The sequence below is a fragment of the Odocoileus virginianus genome, unplaced genomic scaffold (assembly GCF_023699985.2).
Source record: "Odocoileus virginianus isolate 20LAN1187 ecotype Illinois unplaced genomic scaffold, Ovbor_1.2 Unplaced_Scaffold_29, whole genome shotgun sequence".
Taxonomy (NCBI): domain Eukaryota; kingdom Metazoa; phylum Chordata; class Mammalia; order Artiodactyla; family Cervidae; genus Odocoileus; species Odocoileus virginianus.
The window spans coordinates 208,134-231,165 of NW_027224291.1; the positions used below are offsets into that span (position 1 = coordinate 208,134).

The window sequence follows — 23,032 nt, forward strand, 5'->3', positions numbered from 1 at the left end:
TTCACTTGCTCAGTCCTGTCGACTCTTTGCCACCCCATGGACTGCAGCACGCCAGCCTTCCCTGTCCATCACCAACTCCCGGAGCTTGCTCAAACTCGTGTCCATCGAGTCCGTGATGCCATCCAACCATCTCATCCTCTGTCATCCCCTCCTCCTTCTGCCTTCAATCTTTCCAGCATCAGGGTCTTTTCCAATGAGTCAGTTCTTTGCATCAGGTGGCCAAAGCTTCAGCTTACCACCCTAGAAAAAGACGAGATTTTTCCATGAAGTAATAGAATCTGAGAGAAAAGGGTGAAAGACACCAGGTCTCTGCCTCAGGTTATTCATCTGTAAAATAGCAACAATGATCCCCATCTCATAGGACAACTGTGAGCCTTGGGTGAAGTAACAGTACAAAACGGTTGTCATGAAACCGAGCACTCCGTGGGAATGGGTGGGTGGAGAGGAGGATTCCTAACAGTAGGGAGGCAATGTTTTCCAGTAGAGTCTGGCTTAGAAGATAGATTCAGGCATGTGACAGGTAAGGGTTCATGACTTAATCCTAGAGGAGGAAATGCAGAAAGTACTTCTACCCTTTAGAAAACCGCATCAAGATTCTTAGGGAGGATGAATTATATCATCAAAGAATTTAGCAGACTGTCATTAAAGACAGGCCCCATGGTGTAATGGTGAGCACTCTGGACTCTGAATCCAGCGATCCGAGTTCAAATCTCGGTGGGACCTGCAGAATATCTGTTTTTATCTGATTTCACATCCCCTCTCTGTAAATTTCTGATAACACTTATATCTATGAAAGTCTTCTCATTGCAACCCCTGGAAGCTTTCACCCGCAGACACCAGGGCTAGGGAAAAAGTGCTATCCCTCTTACTAAGTTCAAGTACAAATTTTCTTTTCCTATACTAAGCTTTCACCTGCAGACACAAGGGCTAGGGAAAAAGTGCTATCCCTCTTACTAAATTCAAGTACAAATTTTCTTTTCCTATACTAAATACTTCTCAAAAATTACATCTTTACTTTTTATTGGTCACTTGCTACTATTAAACTTGAAAACAACTCAAACTGGGGGAGGGGGGAGACCTTGAAATACAAAACACACACCAGAAATAGTTAAAATTATATTCATCTTTTAATATATTTTTCTGTTTCAGAGTAATAGTCACAGCGTTTAAACGTAGAAAAATGCAATATGGAGGGTTAAAATTTCACGGTAGCTATAAAATAGAAATATCTTTGAAAGAGAAAAAGAATTCATGAACACTGTTTGACTGTTAAATAAAAGTATATCGAGTATACTTTTAAAGGATGCTAGCATATATCAAATTGCTCTTGGGTACCAATGGATAAAATTCAGCGATGGACTGGACTATTTTAATGTTCAAATTTTACCAATTTCATTGTGAAAATGTTAGCAATTATATTCTTTAGGACGATTTAAACTTATGACGAAACAATTTAGAAGACCACTGGAAGGCAATGTGAGAGCATAAGAATATTATGACAATTCATAAAGACTCTAAGAAATGAAGATAGCTTAAGGATACTGTCCTAGGTTAAAACAATGAAGTGATAAACCAAAGCAGCTCCCTCACCATCATCTCATTCTTAGACCCATTTATTTCTAATTTTCAGGTAGATTTCTTTCTTATGTGAATTTGCCATTTAAGATCGCTTACTTTTTTTGTAGGCTTTCACCAAAGCATATTTTTACTAAGCTATAGTTGCTCAAACATTTCTTATGCTACAGTTTCCAAGTAAATATTTTTTCTTCTGAGTTTTCTTATTAATTGCAATTACATGCTTTATTATTTTATATTTTGTATTTAAATCACTAATCAATCTGAAATGTGATTTGTTACTTGTTGAAGGTAAATGTTCATCTCTGTTTTCTGCCATAGGCAGTTATGTCATCACAGTTTATTTTAAAATTATCTTTGCCTACCTACTGAATTGAAATATCAACTTTGTCACTTATTAATGTCTATATTATTTTATCTATTTCATAAATTTATTTCCCTTTATGTATACTTATGACAGTGCTAGGATCTTCTGATTAGATTTTCTTTTAATACATTTCACTGCCCATAAAGCATTCTCCTAGGGCATTTGACATTTTCAGGTGAAGGGGAATAAGAAGGGGAGGTTGGAGATTCAAATAATGTTTCATTGTGTAATTTCAAGCTTCTGGTAAAAGTTGAGAACACATTGAATAAGCATACATATAAACCAGATATCCTGGAGTACAGAAATCTCAGGAGTTAGGTTTCAGTCCTTTGGATCTCTATTTAGTTATCTTACTTATAGTAAAGGTGCTGGTGCCATTAAAAACTGTCTTTTCCTTGGTGAACCCTGCAGGCTTTGAAGAGATCCAGAAAATAAAAATTATAGGTCATAAAGGTTTCAGCATTTGTTTGAGATATCTAAGATGTGATAAAGCATAGTTTCCCTCTTTCAGTGAATCTATAAGCCATGCTATGTAAGGCCACCCAAGATGGATGGGTCATGGTGGAGAGTTTTGACAAAACGTGGTCCACTGGAGAAGGCAATGGCAAACCACTTCAGTATTCTTGCCTCGAGAACCCCATGAAAAGTATGAAAAGGCAAAAAGATAGGACACTGAAAGATGAACTCCCCAGGTTGGTAGGTGCCCAATATGCTACTGGAGATCAGTGGAGAAATAACTCCAGAAAGAATGAAGAGACGGAGCCAAAGCAAAAACAACACCCAGCTGTGGATGTGACTGGTGATGGAAGTAAAGTCTGATGCTGTAAAGAGCAATATTGCATAGGAACCTGGAATGTTAGGTCCATGAATCAAGGCAAATTGGAAGTGGTCAAACAAGACAAGCCAAGAATGAACATCGACATTTTAGGAATCAGCAAACTAAAATGGACTGGAATGGGTGAATTTAACTCAGATGATCCTTATATCTACTACTGTGGGCAAGAATCCCTTGGAAGAAATGGAGTAACCATCATAGTCAATGAAAGAGTCCAAAATGTGGTACTTGGATGCAATCTCAAAAATGACAGAATGATCTCTGTTCATTTCCAAGGCAAACCATTCAATATCACAGTAATCCAAGTCTATGCCCCGACCAGTAATGCTGAAGAAGCTGAAGTTGAACGGTTCTATGAAGACCTACAAGACCTTCTAGAACTAACACCCAAAAAAAGATAGGGGACTAGAATGCAAAAGTAGGAAGTCAAGAGATACCTGGAGTAACAGGCAAATTTGAACCTTGGAGTACAAAATGAAGCAGGGCAAAGGCTAACAGAGTTTTGCCAAGAGAATGCACTGGTCATAGCAAACACCTTTTCCAACAACACAAGAGAGGACTCTACACATGGACATCACCAGATAGTCACCACCGAAATCAGATTGATTATATTCTTTGCAACCATGGGGAAGCTCTATGCAGTCAACAAAAGCAAGATTGGGAGCTGACTGTGGCTCAGATCATGAACTCCTTATTGCCAAATTCAGATTTAAATTGAAGAAAGTAGGGAAACCACTAGACCATTTAGATATAACCTAAATCAAATCCCTTATGATTATACAGTGGAAGTGACAAATAAATTCAAGGGATTAGATCTGATAGAGTGCCTGAAGAACTATGGATGGAGGTTCGTGACATTGTACAGGAGGCAGTGATCAAGACCATCCCCAAGAAAAAGAAATGCAAAAAAGGCAAAATGGTTGTCTGAGGAGGCCTTACAAACAGCTATGAAAAGAAGAGAGAAGTGAAAGGCAAAGGAGAAAAGGAAAGATATACCCATTTGAATGCAGAGTTCCAAAGAATAGCAAGGAGAGATAAGAAAGCCTTCCTCAGTGATCAATGCAAAGAAATAGAGGAAAACAATAGAATGGGAAAGACTAGAGATCTCTTCAAGAAAATTAGATATCAAGGGAAATTTTCATGCAAAGATGATCACAATAAAGGACAGAAATGGTAAGGAACTAACAGAAGCAGGAGATATTAAGAGGTGGCAAGAATACCTAGAAGAACTATTAAAAAAAAGATCTTCACAACCCAGATAAATATGATGATGTGATCAGTCACCTGGAGGCAGACCTCCTGGAATGTGAAGTCAAGTGGGCCTTAGGAAGCATCACTACAAACAAAGCTAATGGAGGTGATGGAATTCCAGTTGAGCTGTTTCAAATCCTAAAAGATGATGCTGTGAAAGTGCTGCACTCAATATGCCAGCAAATCTGAAAAACTCAGCAGTGGCCACAGGACTAGAAAAGATCAGTTTTCATTCCAATCCCAAAGAAAGGCAATGCCAAAGAATGCTCAAACTACCGCACAATTGCACTCATCTCACATGCTAGTAAAGTAATGCTCAAAATTCTCCAAGCCAGGCTTCAACAGTACGTGAACCGTGAACTTCCAGATGTTCAAGTTGGATTTAGAAAAGGCAGAGGAACCAGAGATCAATTGCCAACATCTGTTGGATGATTGAAAGAGGAAGAGAGTTCCAGAAAAACATCTACTTCTGCTTTACTGACTATGCCAAACCCTTTGACTGTGTAGATCACAACAAACTGTGGAAAATTCAAGAGATGGGAATACCAGACCACCTGAGCTGTACTCTGAGAAATCTGTATGCAGGTCAAGAAGCAACAGTTAGAACTGGACATGGAACAACAGACTGGTTCCAAATAGGGAAAGGAGTATGTCAAGGCTGTATATTGTCACCCTACTTATTTAACTTATATGCAGAGTACATCATGAGAAATGCTGGACTGGATGAAGCACATGTTGGAATCAAGATTGCCGGAAGAAATATCAATAACCTCAGATATGCAGATGACACCACCCTTATGGCAGAAAGCAAAAAAGAACTAAAGAGCCTCTTGATGAAAGTGAAACAGGAGAGTGAAAAAGTTGGCTTAAAACAACATTCAAAAAACTAAGATCATGGCATCCAGTCCCATCACTTCATGGCAAATAGATGGGGAAACAGTGGAAACAGTGACAAACTTTATTTTTTGGGCTCCAAAATCACTGCAGATGGTGACTGCAGCCATGAAATTAAAAGACGCTCACTCCTTGGAAGAAAAGCTATGACCAACCTAGACAGCATATTAAAAAGCAGAGACATTACTTTGCTGACAAAGGTCTGTCTAGTCAAAGCTATGGTTTTTCCAGTAGTCATGTATGGATGTGAGAGTTAGACTATAAAGAAAGCTGAGCACCAAAGAATTGATACTTCTGAGCTATGGTGTTGGAGAAGACTCTTGAGAGTCCCTTGGACAGCAAGTCCATCCTAAAGGAAATCAGTTTTGAATATTCATTAGAAGGACTGATGCTGAAGCTGAAACTCCAATACTTTGGCTACCTGATGTAAAGAGCTGACTCATTGGACAAGACCCTGATGCTGGAAAGACAGAAGATGGGGGGGAAGGGGACGGCAGAGGATGAGATGGTTGGATGGCATCACCAACTCAATGGACATGAGTTTGAGTAAACTCCGGGAGCTGGTGATGGACAGGGAGGACTGGAGTGCTGTAGATCACGGGGTCGCAAATAGTCAGACACGACTGAGTGACTGAACTGAAAGCATAGTTTACACAAATAAAGGCAAGGGTTCAATCTCTGAGGAACGTCTCTTGATTTCTATGAGCCACACTTCAAGGACAGTCTGTGACTCTCCTATTTCTTTCTCTCTTCCACTATTTCCTGTTCCTTCTCTATTTCTCCCACCAGCCCTGTTTTGGGTTGGCCAAAAACTTCATTCTGATTTTTCCACAACGTCTTAATGAAGGTTTTGGACAACCCAATACTTCAGGTACCCCAGAACTATTACTATACTTTTAGATAGCCAGTTTCACTGGTCTATCTTTGCTGTTTTCTGTTCAAAAGGGAAAACACATATGGTTTCCTGACTCCCCTTCCTTTTTGAAAAAAGATAGCATATTATAATCTTCATCTGTATGTCCCCTCACATAAGTAACAGTATCTCCTGTAAATCACTCCATATCTTTTCTGCAGCTGCATGGTACTTCTCCTCTGAGTCTATATGTCTCAGTTTATTCAACAAATCTGTGCCTGGACATTTTCAGTTAAAAATGCTTTTAGGGGAATATGCAAGCAAAATAAGTTAAAAACAGTTGGTTTTGCCAAATCAGAACATATTCATCAGTGAAGTAAAGGAATGAAACAGGTCCACCTCCTGCAAATTGTTATTAATATTTTGTCTTTTGATATTTTCCTCTGTGAATTCTCATTGCTTAGAATTTATATTTTCTTATATATAGTCACCCATTTAAATTATTTAAATTAGACATTTTCTCTCAATTTCTTTTGCAAATATATCAGTAAAACTATTTTTCTTCTAGTTTCTCCATGGAATTCTGATGCACAAAAAACTTTTAAATGTAGTCTACTGTTTTCTATCATTCCACATGCAAGGTTTTTGCTTCTTTTTCTCATAACATTCCCATGAATCCAGCTTATGTAAGTATGAACAGGGACAGTGTATAAAAGGTGTCTTCTCAATTATTGTAACATAAATTGCTTCAGAGAAGAGTTCACAGTATGTTTCTATTAACGTGAATGTTATAAATCATGCCTAAGAATGAACAAAAGAGTGAAAGGAACCTGAAACACCCCCCCCCCCCACTCAAGTAAAAAGGCAATATAGGTTTTTAGCAACCAATGATCTCAGGCAAAGTAACAATGTTTTTTCTTTGAGTGTAAGAAAATGTGCAAGAAAATAAAAAATTATATCCTACCTCAGTGTATAGTCTCTGGAACACAAAAAGTTAATTTGTTGTAAATAAACATGAAATTTGTTAATTCTTCCTCTAAAGATAAGACTTGCCTCTAATCTTTTGAACGAGAAGGAAATTGTGCAGTCATTCGAGGAGAAAAAAGGAAAACTTTAAACCCTAAATAAACTTTAGAAAATCAAATACATTCTCTCAGAGGCAGTGTGTTGGAGACGTTACAAAAGCATTAGCAGAGGATGGTTTCGATCCATCGACCTCTGGGTTATGGGCCCAGCACGCTTCCGCTGCGCCACTCTGCTCCGGTCTAGCCGATGCTTGTCCTCTTCCTTACCATGTTAAAGATCAGCTACTTTGTCAGAATACATATTTTTTCCTCCCTCTTCGCTTGGCCTGAGATCAATTTCCCCAAGAAGCAAGTGACCTCAGTGTTCCCCTTCATGTTGCGCTTTTCCAATCTGCCAATAATCCGACATCTTTCTTTTAGGAGCTGCTCTGAGCTCAGAGGAGGAACTTCGAAACAAGACGAGCAAAGCCCCCGAAGTCCTTCCTTACGGATAACCGAGGAAGGCAAGAATTCAGACTTGAGGAGAAAGGATATTAACTAGCTCGCTCTGTTTCCCGTCCTCAAGAAAGTTCCCCTGAGCAAAGTAGAAGCAGCATTCCATATATTGATTAATAACTGCCATTTTCAGCTTCCCAGGCACCTGGTTTACCGTCTCAGGCCTCTGCCCTTGGCTTCATGAAAAGGGGCTTCGTATTCCTTTGAGGCCATGTCTACAGACAGTTTTCTCTCGTCCTCAGCGAAGACCAAAGGCCTGGATAGAAACCTCTGACGCCTTTCACCCTGTGCTCCGTCTGCCTAATAACTTCCTCAACTTTCCTCTTGCTCTTTTCACCATCTTCCTTCTGTCCCTTCAGGAGTTTCTGTGTCTTCATTAAATACGTGTTTTCCTCGTCCCAGAACAGGTAGGGTATTGGTTAAGGAACAACCTCTCTGTAAACCTCAAGAAAGAATCTGAATGAAAACACTCCGCTGACGGTTCTCAGTTGTCAGTGCGAATTTCATTGTGGCTTGGTACTTTGTTCCTGTTCTTGCTACGGAAGAAGGGTCCTGTGTTTGAAGATAAACAAAGATACCATGTGGTCAACTACAAACCACTAACAAAACCTAATGTTTCCGCCCGGTTTCGAACCGGGGACCTTTCGCGTGTTAGGCGAACGTGATAACCACTACACTACGGAAACAACTCTGCTTAGGGCTCCTTTTTTTGGTCAGGATGGATGAAAGCATGTGTATAATCCAGGGCTATTTACCAAAATATCCAGCGATCTTCAGTCGAGAGAATAGAAACTTTCCAAGTGCTCATCTGCAATTGCCTAGGTCTGTTAGCGTGACAAACTATAACGCAACAAGAAAGAAAGTCCATAACGTATAGGAATGAACTTCACAGACCTGCAGACCAAAAGAAACCACGCGCAAAAGAGAATGTATTCTTTGACGCCAACTGTTTACATTACAATGTAGACAAGACGCTTTTGCATTGTTAGGAGTCAGAAAAGTGGTCCCCTGGGAGTAGGTAGAGTGGATAGTTACTAGAAAGTTCTGGGAATATTGTTGATATGCCTGCTGGTTACCCAGAGGTGGTCAATTTGTGTAGAATCAAGAAAACATTTTTATATTGGGAGGTGGGGTTATTTATTGAAGAAACTGGGGAGTGCCAGTTGTGGGGACTGGCTAAGCAAGTTGTAAATCCATAGGGCAGGCAATCAGGTAAGACTGACAATCAGGAAGGGCAGGCAGGAAGCAATAGAAAAATTATCAATGAAACCAAAATTTGGCTCTTTGAAAAGTTCAACAAAATTGACAAATGTTTAGCTAGATTTACAAAGAAAAACATAAAGAGATATTCAAATTACTAAAATTAGAAATGCAAGTGGGGATATTGCTACAGATTTTGCACAAATAAAAATACTACAAGCCAACAGTATGAAAAATTGTATGACTGCATATTGGATAACCTAAATGAAATGGACAAATTCCTAGAAACACACAATTTACCAAATCTGAAACATGAAGAAACAGATATTTTGACAGACCAACCTAAAACTGTTAAGTATACTGAAGCAGTAATCAAATGATTACAGCAAAGAAAAGTCCAACCTAGACATTTTCACTGGTAGATTCTACCAAACATTTAAAGAATTAACACAATCCCTCTCAAACTCTTCCAAAAAATTGAAAAGAATGGAACATAACTCATTCTATGAAGACTGCATTCCCTTAATATCAAAGCCATTAGAAGAAAAGGAAACTGTAGATTAATATCCCTGATGAACATACATGCAAAAATCCTCAACAAAATGTTAGCAAACTGAATACAGCAACATATTATACACCACAACCAAATAAGATACATTCCTGGAATGTAAGCGAGGTTTAACATATTAACAATTAAGGAAAAAAGAACAGGATCATCTCAATAGATGCAGAAAAAGCATTTGACTACAGTCTTTCATGATTAAAAAAAGATCAATAAACTAGGGATAGCAGGCAACTATTTTATCTTCATGATAAAAGTCACTTATCAAGAAGTCACAGTTAGCACCTTCAATGGTGAAAAAGTGTAAGTTTTTTCTCTGATACCTGGAACAAGACGTAGGTGTTCACTTTTACTACATCTATTCAGCATAGTACTATCAATTCTAGCCAGGACAAGCAGGCAAGAGAAAGATATAATGTCATACATAGAAAGTGCTGAGGATTTTACACACACACACACACACACACACACACACACTAGAGCTAATAAAAGAATTCAGCAAAATTGAAAGATACAAAATTCAACATACAAAAATCAGTTGCATGTTTATTCACTTACAATGAACAATCCAAAACAAATTAAGAAACAGTTCCTTTTACAATTGCATCAACAAGAATGAAATGTTTAGGAATGAACTTAATCAAGGTGGAGGAACAGGTTTACACTGAAAACTAGAAAACTTTAGAAAAAGGAAAAAAAAGGTATTAAAGAAGATATTAGTGAATAGAAAGATATCTGTATTCATGAATTGTAAGACTAATATGGTTATAATGTCAATAAAACCCAAAGTGATCTGCAGTTTCAATACAATCCCTATCAAAATCCCCAATTTTTTAGAGATTAAAAAAAAACCATCCTAAAATCAACATTGACTCTTGTGGAACCCCCAAATAGCCAAAAAAGATCTTGAAAAAGAAGAATACATTTGGAGCCCTCTCACTTCCTAATCTCACAACTTACTTTAAAGCTACAGTAACCAAATCCATGTGGTCCTGACATACAGCCAGAAATAAAGACCAATGAAATAGAATAGAGACCCCACAAGTAGATTCTTGTATATATGACCAGTTGGCTTTTGACAAGACTGCCAAGACCATTCAATGGAGAAATTACAGTCTTTTCAACTAATGGTGCTAGGAAAACTGTTTATCTACTGAAAGAATTAAAGGTGAACTTCCTTAAAATTTTAAAACTTGCTCTGTGAAAGACATTTTAACAAAAAATGAAAAAACAAGACAGAGAAAAAATGTTTTCAAGTGACACATCTGAAAAACGACTGTTACTCAAAATTCTATTTTAATACTCAACCAGGAAACAACCCACTAATTTTCTAACTCCTGCTTCTTTGCTTACCTTCAAAGTATCTTCTCCAGCAGCGTTTGAAGATTAATAGTCCGAGGCCATGAAGTTTGCTTTAAAGGGTTTTACTTTATGAAGCCAAGAAGAGGAAGGCCTCGCTGGGATTCGAACCCAGGATCTCCTGTTTACTAGACAGGCGCTTTAACCAACTAAGCCACGAAGCCCCCACGGTGAAATGCGTCGCAATGTGTTGTTTTTCATTTCACTGCTTTCGGCGAGCTTTAACTACGAAGTACATTTGGACGGGAATCCCTTCTAGTAATGGAAATTTGATCTGACCAGGGATTCAAAATCAGAATTGAACAGCCAAAGGACTTGAGGGGGCCATTTCCTTTACATGAATTTATCAAAAAGAAAGATCTGGTTGTGGACCGAGGCAGTTCGAACAGTCTAAGATTGAAAAGAAAGTGAAAGTCTCACGGACTGAAATTCTCCAGGCCAAAATCCTGGAGTGGATAGCCGTTCCTTCTCCAGGGGATCTTTCCAACCCAAATACCGAACCAATGTCTCCCACATTGCAGACGGATTCTTTACCAGCTGAGCCACAAGTAAAAATTGGACTGCCCCCGAAACTTGGAACAGTTGTCCTTGGACCCTCTTTGCTTATCTGGTACAACTGACACGATCCTTTCATTGTGGGGTTTCTCTTGGTTACCTGAGAGACGTTCACACATTAGGTGTTCAATATTAATTCATTCTATTCCAACTTGTGCTTCAGGATTTCATTTCAGCTCTGTCTCCTCTAGATACATACATTTCCTATTTGGGAGCTTATTTCATGGATTCTTAAATTCCCCATGACAACTTTCAGCACTCCAAATGACTGTTGCCATTTAAGCCGATGTTAGGATTACCTGGGAGTCCTTGATAAAATTAAGATTCTTGGAATCTACCCTATTTATTAAAGAAGCATCGCAAGAGAGGTTCTGGAATCTGCATTTGTAATAAGTCTTCCGGGGGATACTTTTGAGTGCAAAGATTGGATTCCCCATTGTCACAAGTGCTGTCTTTTCTGGAAGCACTTGAAGTTCTAGTCTTCCTGTCTGTAGCCAGCAGTACCTGAACTGAGAACTTCCAGATGTACAGGCTGGGTTTCAAAGAGGCAGAGGAACCAGAGATCAAATTGTCAACATGTATTGGATCATAGCATTTAAAAAAAAAAAAAATCTACTTCTGCATTAAAAAAAAAAAAATCTACTTCTGCTTCATTGATTACTACCATTGACTACTACCATTGACTGTGTGGATCGCAAATAACCGAGGAAAATTCTTAAAAAGATGGGAGTACCAGACCACCCAGAGAGCGGAGTAAAAAAACTGGCTTGAAACTCAACATAAAAAAACTAAGATCATGGCATCCAGTCCCATCACTTCAGGATAAATATACAGGAAATAGTGGAACCAGTGCCAGATTTTGTTTTCTTGGGCTGTAAAATCACTGTGGACGGTGACTGCAGCCACGAAATTAAAAGATGCTTGCTCCTCGGAAGGAAAGTTATGACAAACAGCATATTAAAGAGCAGAGACACTACTTTGCCGACAAAGGTCCGTACAGTCAAAGCTTTGGTTTTTCCAGTAGTCTTGTATGGATGTGAGAGATGTACAATAAAGAAAGCTGGGTGCCGAAGAATTAATGTTTTCGAACTGCGATGCTGGAGAAGACCCTTGAGAGCCCCTTGGGCAGCAAGAAGATCAAACCAGTCAATCCTAAAGGAAATCAACACTGAATATTCATTGGAAGGACTGATGCTGAAGCTGAAGATCTAATACCTTGGCCTACTGATGCAAAAAGCTGACACATTGGGGGAAAAAACCCTGATGCTGCGAAAGACTAAGGGCAGATGAGTAAGGGGGCAGCAAAAGGTAAGGTAGCATCGTGGACCTGAATTTGAGCAGACTCCGGAAGATAGAGAAGGACAAGGAAGCCCGGCGGGCTGCAGTCCATGGAGTGGCAAAGAGTAGGACACGACTCAGGGACTGAGCAAAAACCACAGCCTGTACCCAGCCCAATGTGTTTCTTTTAGGGACATATTGGTCTATCAGTGAAAGCATTTTGCCATTAAAATCAAAGTCACGAGTTTGAACTGCCTCTGGGTCCACTGCTGCTGCTGCTAAATCGCTTCAGTCGTGTCCGACTCTGTGCGACCCCATAGACGGCAGCCCACCAGGCTCCCCCGTCCCTGGGATTCTCCAGGCAAGAACACTGGAGTGGGCTGCCATTTCCTGGGTCCACTAGTGATTCCCAAATGTAATCCCAAAGTGAGCTCGTTTCAATATAGTGTCTTTTGGGCCCCAGTCTGTTGTCATGCGATGCCGGGTTGAATTCAGGAGGCAAACCGCTAATCTCTTCAGGGAAAACTGGGACAGCGCCTTCGGTAGAGGTACCTGAGAAGCCTTGTGCTTGGCGTTAGGGTGGTAGTTTCGCTACTCTCTGGCCTCCTCCCACTCGTATGTTCCTTACGGCCCAAAAGTGAGCATAGGGGGTGTAGCTCAGTGGTAGAGCGCGTGCTTAGCATGCACGAGGCCCCGGGTTCAATCCCCGGCACCTCCATCTGGGAGTTTTCGATCTCCACTTCTGGAGTTTACAATGGCTAGTGATGAGTAACTAGCCGTTAGTGAACTTAAAAGAGTTTTGTGATTCTCTCGCAGTCCATTCTTCTTTTCTTAGGCTTCCCTGGTGGGTCAGCATTAATGAATGCGAATTCTCCAATTCAGATGATTCCTGTTCGATCTCTGGGACGGGATTCCCTGGCGAAGGAACTAGCAACCCACTCATGTATTCTTGCCTGGAAATCTCATGGACAGGAAAGCCTGGAGGGATACAGTACATGGGGTCGCAAAAGAGTCGGACGCGACTTAGCAACTAACAACAACAACTTGAGGAAAGACAAGCATTTCTCTGGATTTGAGGTGATGTAGTGAGAGCGGACAGGAAAAAGTGAGCGGTTTCAGAAAGCACAGAGAGCTTGCTGTGTTTTCTCAGTCATAATCCTCCTCATACTTTGATGCAATTCCACAAAGCCAGAGATAATTCAGTATTTTCTTAAATGCACAGCACAATACATTGGTTCTATTTTAAAAAAATAATTGCAGAACAGTGGTCCTCAGGAACCGGGATGGCCGAGTGGTTAAGGCGTTGGACTTAAGATCCAATGGGCTAATGCCCGCGTGGGTTCGAACCCCACTCTCGGTAGGCAAAATTTTGCTCTTCTAAATCTTTCCTGAGAGAACACTGGCCTTTAGAAATAAACTTGATAGATTACATATCTGTTTTTCTGTTCTTTTGTGTAAACACTGCTTGTCTTCAAACCTAAATAGATTGCTTCAGTAGGCAGTATTAAGTGTGTGAATTATTTCCCTGCACAGTTCTATTAAATTGCCATCATAGGAAAACCGACCAAATCAACAATCTGCCTAAAGAGATTTAAATACTTCAGCTCTGAATTCCAAGAGAAATGGAAACTTGGACCCCATCTGCTCTTCAGGCAATAGTGAAAAAAAGTTCGTTGTAGCCCCCGGGGAAGTGAGGAGGATTCTCATTGTTTCCAAAGCATCCTACTGAGAAAGCTCAACTCTGCCTGGGCTGTCACTCCAACTCACTCTGGAAAGCATGGTTGATTCCTCAAAAGCAGAATACAAGTGTTTTCTTCTATTTTGTTTTTCCAGTTTGAAATGTAAAATATGGTCTCGGACTGCAAGGAGATCCAACCAGTCCATCCTAAAGGAGATCAGTCCTGGGTGTTCATTGGAGGGACTGATGTTGAAGCTGAAACTCCAATACTTTGGCCACCTGATGCAAAGAGCTGGAAAGATTGAGGGCAGGAGGAAAAGGGGACGACAGATGATGAGAGGGTTGGATGGCATCACCGACTCGATGGACATGAGTTTGGGTGGACTCGGGGAGTTGGTGATGGACAGGGAGGCCTGCCTGGCGGGCTGCGGTTCATGGGGTCGCAGAGCCGGACACGACTGAGTGACTGAACTGACTGAGTGGAGTTTTTTGTTATGGAACATCTTTTATGTTTAAGAGCCATGTGTACTTCCTTTTCTGTGAACTGTTTTTTAAAATCCTGGAGTCATTTTTCTTCATGATTGCTGGGTCTTTCTCTTTTGATTTGTAGAAAGTTCTTTAAATGAGTCGATAAGTCATGTTTTGATATGTAACAAGCAGTTCATTTGCACTTTGTGGCAATTTTGGACACTGCAGACTTTGGACTATGAGGGTGAAGTTATCAGTCTTTTCTTTTGGTTTTACGTCTAACTTGGATATGCCTTTTCCCTATACAAGATCAACAAGAGTAACAAAATAACTCATTTCTTCTAGAATGTTCATTACTTCTTTTTAAACTTAGATCTCTGATATATTTTAATTTTTTTCTGACCTAATATGTTAGGTATCAGTCCAACTCTACTTCATTTCCAGCAGATTACCAGTGACCTCAGCACCATTATTGAATACCCATATTATATCCAACAATTGAAATTCCAGCATATTAAATTCTGTTCTCTTTAAAATTCAGAGGACCAGAAGTCTGGCATCTTCAAGATGATTTGAAAGAGCATGGACTTTAAAACTCAACAATCATATACTCTAATTCTGGCTTTCCCACCAACTCTCTGAGCCTCAATTTCTTCATGTGTTAAATGGGGATAATAATCCCTACTTCATGGAAGACACTTGAAGAGTGAAAAGATAATATATTAAGAAGGGCTGGCAAATTAGGAAGGGCTCTTTGCCACTCTGAATACCCATATTATCTTTGCCACTCTGCAGGTTAGTTTCCTTCCTCTTTAGAAGAAACTCACACTCTTCCTTTATAGCAGTCTTTAAAAGAAAACCAGAAATCAGATAAAAATTTTCCTGATAGTTAAATTGCTTATGTTTTGAGATCAAACACCTATATTCCACATTTCATAGTTCTCTAACCCCAATGGAGTTAGACAGCTCAGTGGGTCATTTTCATAAGCTTCCTCGGGTTTCAAGTCATAGTCATCAGCATTGTGTTTGTTCCTGGTCATCTTGGGAAGAGGAAGGAAGCTCCTCCTGAGAACTCATCTGAATAAGCTGGTTTGAGAAACACCAAGTTTCCATGGAGAGGCAAGACTCATCCTTAACAAAATTGGATATTCTTGTTTCTTTCCCTTGGATGGGGTAGAGAAAGAGTGAGTGAAGGGTTTGTTTTTTTCTGAAATGAGGTTCCAGGGAACAAAGATTTTACTCATATTGAACCTTTCTGAAGAGAAAACACAGCAATCTCCTAGTGGTTGGTTTGCAAAGTAGTTTAAGTTATAATGCTGATGACACCAATGTCCAAGTTCCATCCCTACAGGAGTTAAATTATATACTTTCCTTCATGAGAGACTCATATGAGATCTAAAATCACCATGCCATTCCCATCTCTGCCACAGAGAAGGTCTGAACCTGTTGTATCTGAATTGATTAAATTCCTCCAGTCAGTGGGGGCTGTTGGCAATTTCTACCCAAATCCAACTTCTACTGTTGTTTCTTGAGGTAGGCAGAATTCAGTGGTAACACAGATGCCCTCCCTCTGATGTACAAGTCCTGCACAATCCCTCATACTGTGGATATGATTAGGGTATGCTACATAGAACCATTGACTTTGAAAAAGGAAGATAATCAGGAGAGAGCCTGAACTACTTAGGTGAGCCCTCGACAGGGATTGGGCTCTTTCTGAAGTCAGAGATTGTATGTGTGAGAGGAATTGAGGGATTTGAAGTGGGAGAGAGTCTCTGTTGCTGGCTTTGAAGATGGAGGGGGCCAACAGAACGCAGGTGGCCAGTGGGAGCTGAGAACATCCAGGCAACAGCAAGAATGCAGGGATTCTACCATCACCGTGAGAGCTTGGAATGCAGCCCCATGTGTGATTTCAGCCTCATTAAATCCTAGGTAGCAGAGAACTCAGCTACCTAGTGTTCATACTTCTTACTTACAGAAATCTGAGTAGATACTTGGGCATTGTTATAATCTGCTAAACTATGATAACTTGTTATGCGGCAACAGAAAACTAATAGATTTCTATTTGTTTATTTTTTTAAAGCACATAATGTAAAATGTGAAGCCGGAAATGTTATAAGGGAAAATTGAATTGTGTCAGGTAGAGTGTCAAGTGCCTCTGGGGGCCACTCTCCATCTTTGTTACTTCTGTCCCTTTCTTGGGGTCCTGCTACTGACTCTCTGAGTGACCCTCACGTTTCATCTCTATGGACACCTGGAAACTGATATTAGTATTTTAGATTAATATACACATATGTTCCCTGTTACATATACTACGTATCATAGGTATTAATTTCATATCTAACACATAAAGTAAAAATAGCCACCAACTGATTCCTTAAACTACTTGTCTTGTAGCATGCATTTCAACATTACGTATGAAGCACTGGTGGTGGAGGGGGGCTAAGTTCCCACCCTCCCAGGCTTCTGGATAGAGGAAGAGACCTGCCAATAGTAATTTTAAGAGGTATCGCTTAGTATCGAAACTAGAGTATGTATATCCCTGGGAATAAATGGACACAATGAATCATTTTCCTGATCTTGGACATGTATGTGGATTCATTTAGGACTGACCTGCCTGAAAACTCTGTTTTCCCACCTTCTTTTGTCACAACTCTTCTCCCACTAAGAAAAAGGAGATAACTTTCAACCATCGATAGCATACCCATCATATTTCCCCAAGACACAAAGTCTCCTCAAAGCATCTGACAAAACAACTCTAAATAATGCTATCAGTAAGAAAGTGAATGTCTTTAAAGACTGATTAACAAAATTCTTTTGCAGACTCAGATGGTTTCTTGAGGTGAAGGAATTCCAGCTGAGCTATTTCAAATTCCAAAAGATGATGCTATGAAAGTGCTGCACTCAATATGCCAGCAAATGTGGAAAACTCAACAGTGGCCACAGGACTGGACAAGTTCAGTTTTCACTCCAATCCCAAAGAAAAGCAACGCCAAAGAATGTTCAAACTATCACACAATTGCACTCATCTCACATGCTAGCAAAGTAATGCTCAAAATCTTCAAGCTAGGCATTAACAGTACCTGAACTGAGAACTTTCAGATATTCAAGCTGGATTTAGAAAACGCAGAGGAACTAGAGATCAAATAGCCAACATCCACTGGATCATAGAAAAAATAAGAGAATTCCAGAAAAACATCGACTCCTGCTTCATTGACTACGCCAAAGTCTTTGACTGTGTGGATCACAACAAACTGTGGAAAATTCTTAAAGAGATGGGAACACCAGACCACCTTACCTGCCTCCTGAGAAATCTATATGCAGGTCAAGAAGCAACAGAACTGGACATGGAACAACAGACTGGTTCCAAATTGGGAAAGGAGTATGTCAAGGCTGTATATTGTCACCCACACTGCTTATTTAAGTTCTATCCAGAGTACATCATGTGAAACGGTGGGCTGGATAAAGCACAAGCTGGAATCAAGATTGCCGGGAGAAATAGCAATAACCTCAGATGTGCAGCGGAGAAGGCAATGGCAACCCACTCCAGTACTCTTGCCTGGAAAATCTCATGGACGGAGGAGCCTGGTAGGCTGCAGTCCATGGGGTCCCAAAGAGTTGGACACAACTGAAGCAACTTAGCAGCAGCAGCAGATGTGCAGATGACACCACCCTTATGGCAGAAAGTGAAGGGGAATTAAAGATCCTCTTGATGAAAGTGAAAGAGGAGAGTGAAAAAGTTGGCTTAAAATTCAACATTCAAAAAACAAACATCATAGCATCCCATCCTACCACTTCAATGCAAGTAGATGGGGAAACAATGGAAACAGTGAGAGACTATTTTTCTTGGGCTCCAAAATCACTGCAGATGATGACTGCAGCCATGAAATTAAAAGACGCTTGCTCCTTGGAAGAAAAGCTATGACCAACCTAGACAGCATATTAAAAAGCAGAGACATTACTTTGCCAACAAAGGCCCATCTAGTCAAAGCTATGGTTTTTCCAATAGTCATGTATGGATGTGAGAGCTGAACCATAAAGACGTCTGAGCACAGAAGAATTGATGCTTTTGAGCTGTGGTGTTGCAGAAGACTCTTGAGAGTCCCTTGGACTGCAAGGACATCCAACCAGTCAATCCTAAAGGAAATCAGCCCTTAAGATTCATTGAAAAGACTGATGCTGAAGCTGAAACTCCAATACTTTGGCCACCTGATGTAAAGAACTGACTCATTGGAAAAGACCCTGATGTTAGGAAAGACTGAAGGCAGGAGGAGAAGGGGACAACAGAGGATGAGATGGTTGGATGGCATCACCAACTCGATGGACATGAGTTTGAGCAAGCTCTGGGAGTCAGTGATGGACAGAAAAGCCTGGCGTGGGTGCAGTCCATGGAGCTGCAAAGAGTGACATGACTGAGCAACTGAACTGAACTGAACTGTGCCTTCAAAAATGAAAGAGAGTCCAATTCAGTTGTCAACAATAGAGTAACAGAAAATTTTAATGATAATGTGATTTTAGCATGTGATATAGGGGTTAGATAAATTGGAATTGCATTCATATTTCAAAACTCCTTTAATTCCTAACTACTTAATTACTTCATATCTCTAATAATTAAATAGACATAAAACTGATGTTGAACCTTGCAACATCAGTCTTGCAACAGGACTACTCATCCATGGATACACAAATTAATTAGAAAATATTAGTCCCATCCATGTCATTAAGAGAAGAGTTTGCAATTCAATTTTATTTTACATTTATAACTTATCAAGATATTAATACACTCAGTGATTTGCTATAACAAAAACTGCAATAACAATGCAGGAAGGAAACAAATTGTTAACTCAAAGCTATATAGTCATACAGAGAAGTACAACAGAGTAGATAAAAAAACAACCATGTTACAATACAATGTGTTTTTGTGGAGTGGAGGAATGAAAATACAAGTTCAGATACAAAAGAGAGGATATAAAATGTCAAATGTTAAAGAAAATCTATTTTTTTAAAATAGATGATAGTCCATTAACCAAATATTCATTACAGTATTTAGATACATTTAGAAGAGTGATGGAACACATTTAAAAAATGCCACAAATTACAATGTACTAGAAATCACATTCTTTACAACTGTTTGAACTTATGATTTGAAATTTTTAGATGCTGATCTAAAAATGTACATACAAGGGGTACATAATTTTTCAAAGGGGTATGCTTTCAAATTTTGAAGGCTACTACTCTAGAGCAGGAATTCTTAACATGTGATGTCACACAGTGGCTACAAACACAAACTTAGGAGTTAGTCTTACTAGTTGTGTGACATTGAGCAAATGACTTAAATTCAGCTCAGTCTACTTACCTGTAAAATGGGGACAGTAAAAATGCCCTATCTATAAAGTTGTCAAACTTCAGTAGACACTAGAATCACCTGGAGGGTTTGTTAAAACACAGACTGTGGGCCCTGCTCCCAGAGATTCCGCCTAAGGAGCTCTGGGGTCAGGCCCCCAAACCTGCATTGCTAACAAATTTCCAGGTGACATTAATGCTGCTTGCTTCTTTCATCTATCTCATAAATTCATTCACTGTGTGGATTAAAAATGTTACTACATAAAACAATTATCCTTCAATTAAAGAATAAATAAATTTTTAAAATATAGTTGTGCTTAAAAAATAAAGTTAGTATATAAAAATTCTTAGAAGTCCACTGGCCCAAAGCAGGTACTAACACACATTAGCCAATATCATCAGTTAGAGTTTGATTCACTGCAAAATAAAATTCTACTGCAGTGGGTTAAACAGAAAGGAGTTAGCATATGTCATGTAACAAGAGGCCCTGAGGTCAATCATCCAGGGCTAGCACCACTGGTCAAGAATGCCATGAAGTTCCCAGGCTCCTCTGTCTTCTTTGCTCAATTGTCTTTGCTCAGTGGCTTTCATTACCACAGGTTGAGAATAGCTGCCGTTCCTCCGGGAGTCTCGTCTGAATTCCAGATAGGAAGAGAGAAGAGAAAAGGAGTGGAGGGTAGAGTTGATGGAGCATGCCAGCCAAGTCACAGAGCCTCCCTTTCATAACTTATATTTTAGAGAAGTCACTTGCTTTTAAAAAATGTTTCCAGAAGTTCCCCACATGTGGTGAATGGAGCTAATAAAATTAATCAACATTCAGTAAAATAGACTCAACAGTACTAGGCACATTTCAAGTGTTCAACAGCCACAGGTAGCCAGTGACTACCATGGTGGACAACACAGATGTAGGACATTTCCACCATTATGCAAAGTTCTATTGGATGACATTAGACTACAAGATGCACCTTTAAGTCTCCTACAAGATCTATAAAGCTCTTTCTCTCCAGACTTACCTGCTATTGCTATACACTTTAGCAAAGGTCAGCAGGCTATTTTTCAGACCTGCATTTGTTTACAATTCTGCTACCTGAGATTGTACTCTCTCTCCACCTTGTCCATCTGGAAAACAAGAATCCTTCTTTATACACACATATTCAAAAAGCCAGAACTGAACATGATGCCAGACGTATTTCTGAGCATCCCTCTTTTTATCTACCATTACTACAAAAAATAGGAGATCCAAGAGATTATTCAATCTTTTAAAAAATCACACAAAAAACAACTTGATTGAAAAATGGGAGAGGAACTTGAACAAACATTTCTCCAAAAAAGATATATTAATGGCCAATAAGCACAGGAAAATATGTGTGATGATACTAATCATTAGGCATATGCAAATCAAACCCACAGCAGTACCACCTCACACCCATATTGGCTACTATCAAAAAACTCAGAAAACAACAAGTGTTGGTGAGAAGAAGGAGAAATTGGAAGCCTTGCATATTGTTGGTGGAACTGTAAAATGGGGCAATTGCTATGGAAAACAACTGTATGGAAGTTTCTCAAAAAATTAGAAGTAGAATCAGATGATCCAGCCATTCCACTTCTGGATATATACTCCCAAAGCACTTAAAGCAGGGTGTTGTGGAAATATTTGTCCACTCATATGCAATACCAGCATTATTCACAATCGCCCAAAGGTGAATGCAATCCAAGTGCCCATCAATGAATAAATGGATATACAAAACATGGCATAGGCATGCAAATGGAAGAATATTCAGCCTTGAAAAGAAATTCTGACACAGGCCACAACCTGGCTGAAACTTGTGGGCTAATATAAAACCATATCTTCAAATATGTCTGATTTTTAAACTACAAAATGATCTTGGGTTTTTTTTAATTGAAGAAAAATCTGCTTAAACAGAAAAAAATACTGCTGAGTGCCTCAGATTAAGTAGGATAAAGTGAGAACTCGCTCTACTCATTCCTTGTATTATCCAAGTGTTGGACTCAGTACCCTGCTGATAAATTTCCTTCTGAGAACCTCTATACACAAATTAAGTGCCAGTTAGGCCTCATGGCTTCGACTGGACAGTGTTAGAAGAATGGTTTCTGCCCAGAAGAGCAAAGAGTCAGATGCCCTTCTTGGATCGGAGAGTAGCCCAGTGGTTATTTCCACCCGCTGCACACTGGCATTACCTGGGAAATTTAAAAGCCCTCCAAGTGGTTCTAAGGTGAGAGCAGGCTGGCTGGAGACGTACTGCTACTTTCTGATGACTAGCCCCGCTCCCAACCACTACACAGCTCATATTTATTTGATGCCCAGAATCATCAAACAGTGCGCCTGACACAGTCGCAACATTTCTACCTTCCGGGTAACGGTTCTCCACTAGGTATCATTATCTAGAGCACGTGATCTCTCCAGCACCTGTCGCTCAAGCGCCTGAATCTCTCCCGGCATGTGTCCGCCCCTCACAAACACACCCAGAAACCATGACTCGCTACCTATTACCGCCCACAAGGCAAGGCAGCTTCCGGATGGACTTTGGTGATGGGGAGCGTCCAGGCCTATGCCATCTACTCTCGCGCCAGATACGTCTCTGCAGAATCTTCGATTAGGTTCAGCTTCCAAACCCGCGGGGGTTGTGTTGGGGTCCGGGGACAAAGCGCCGAAACTTACTTGCCTTCATCCTTGCCCGCTGACATCTCCTGATTTTTTGCAAGCTGCTGCTTCTGGGCAAGAATATGCGCCACGGGGGCCAGCTCTAGTCCAGACTTCGGTGTCTGGATATTTACCAAAGTCCTGCCTTTGTCAGGTCAGAGGCTGCGAAGCCTGGTCCTTCTCTGTCTGCCTGGAAGGTCTAGGCAGTCTTGCTTGGGCACGAGATTCACGGCGTTTGTTCCGGAGATCGCGGAGGCCAGCTGCCAGGAAAACAAGACCGCCAACACGTAAGCCTCTGGGGTCGAATAGAGACACAGATGGTTTACTTTCACTGGCCTTATTTCCAGGTCCCCTCTAGGAACCTGGGAGGTTTCCGCGTCTCTGTGGTTACTTCTAGCTGCTACAGCTTCCTGTGCTTCTGCTGTTCTAGGCCCTGCCTTCTAAATGGGTTGGGAAGGTTTGACAGAAAAATCGTTTGGGAAAACTTCAAAAGTATATATGCAAAAATAGAACAGTATGATGAATTCGATGTACCTGTCTCACACCTTCTATCAACTCATGGCAATGTTATTAACCTATAACCCAGCCCTCATTCTTTCCAACACATTGCTTGAATCTCAGACACGTGTCATTGA

General features: G+C 40.2%; 1 long non-coding RNA gene and 6 other non-coding genes across 7 annotated transcripts; 3 read left to right on the forward strand and 4 right to left on the reverse strand.

Annotated features, from left to right (window-relative positions):
• Nucleotides 1-651: 651 nt before the first annotated feature.
• TRNAQ-CUG (transfer RNA glutamine (anticodon CUG)) lies at nt 652-723 on the forward strand. The gene has a single exon. It is a non-coding gene; the product is annotated as a tRNA-Gln (tRNA).
• Nucleotides 724-6,963: 6,240 nt separating this feature from the next.
• On the reverse strand, nt 6,964-7,035 carry TRNAM-CAU (transfer RNA methionine (anticodon CAU)). The gene has a single exon. It is a non-coding gene; the product is annotated as a tRNA-Met (tRNA).
• Nucleotides 7,036-7,908: 873 nt separating this feature from the next.
• TRNAV-AAC (transfer RNA valine (anticodon AAC)) lies at nt 7,909-7,981 on the reverse strand. Its single transcript has one exon. It is a non-coding gene; the product is annotated as a tRNA-Val (tRNA).
• Nucleotides 7,982-10,506: 2,525 nt separating this feature from the next.
• On the reverse strand, nt 10,507-10,580 carry TRNAT-AGU (transfer RNA threonine (anticodon AGU)). Its single transcript has one exon. It is a non-coding gene; the product is annotated as a tRNA-Thr (tRNA).
• A 2,315-nt stretch (nt 10,581-12,895) lies between these two features.
• TRNAA-AGC (transfer RNA alanine (anticodon AGC)) lies at nt 12,896-12,967 on the forward strand. Its single transcript has one exon. It is a non-coding gene; the product is annotated as a tRNA-Ala (tRNA).
• Nucleotides 12,968-13,526: 559 nt separating this feature from the next.
• On the forward strand, nt 13,527-13,609 carry TRNAL-UAA (transfer RNA leucine (anticodon UAA)). The gene has a single exon. It is a non-coding gene; the product is annotated as a tRNA-Leu (tRNA).
• A 5,503-nt stretch (nt 13,610-19,112) lies between these two features.
• LOC139033661 (uncharacterized) lies at nt 19,113-22,758 on the reverse strand. Its single transcript, XR_011486179.1, has 2 exons — nt 20,749-22,758; nt 19,113-20,369 (listed from the first exon to the last, which is right to left on the reverse strand). It is a non-coding gene; the product is annotated as an uncharacterized lncRNA (long non-coding RNA).
• Nucleotides 22,759-23,032: the final 274 nt, after the last annotated feature.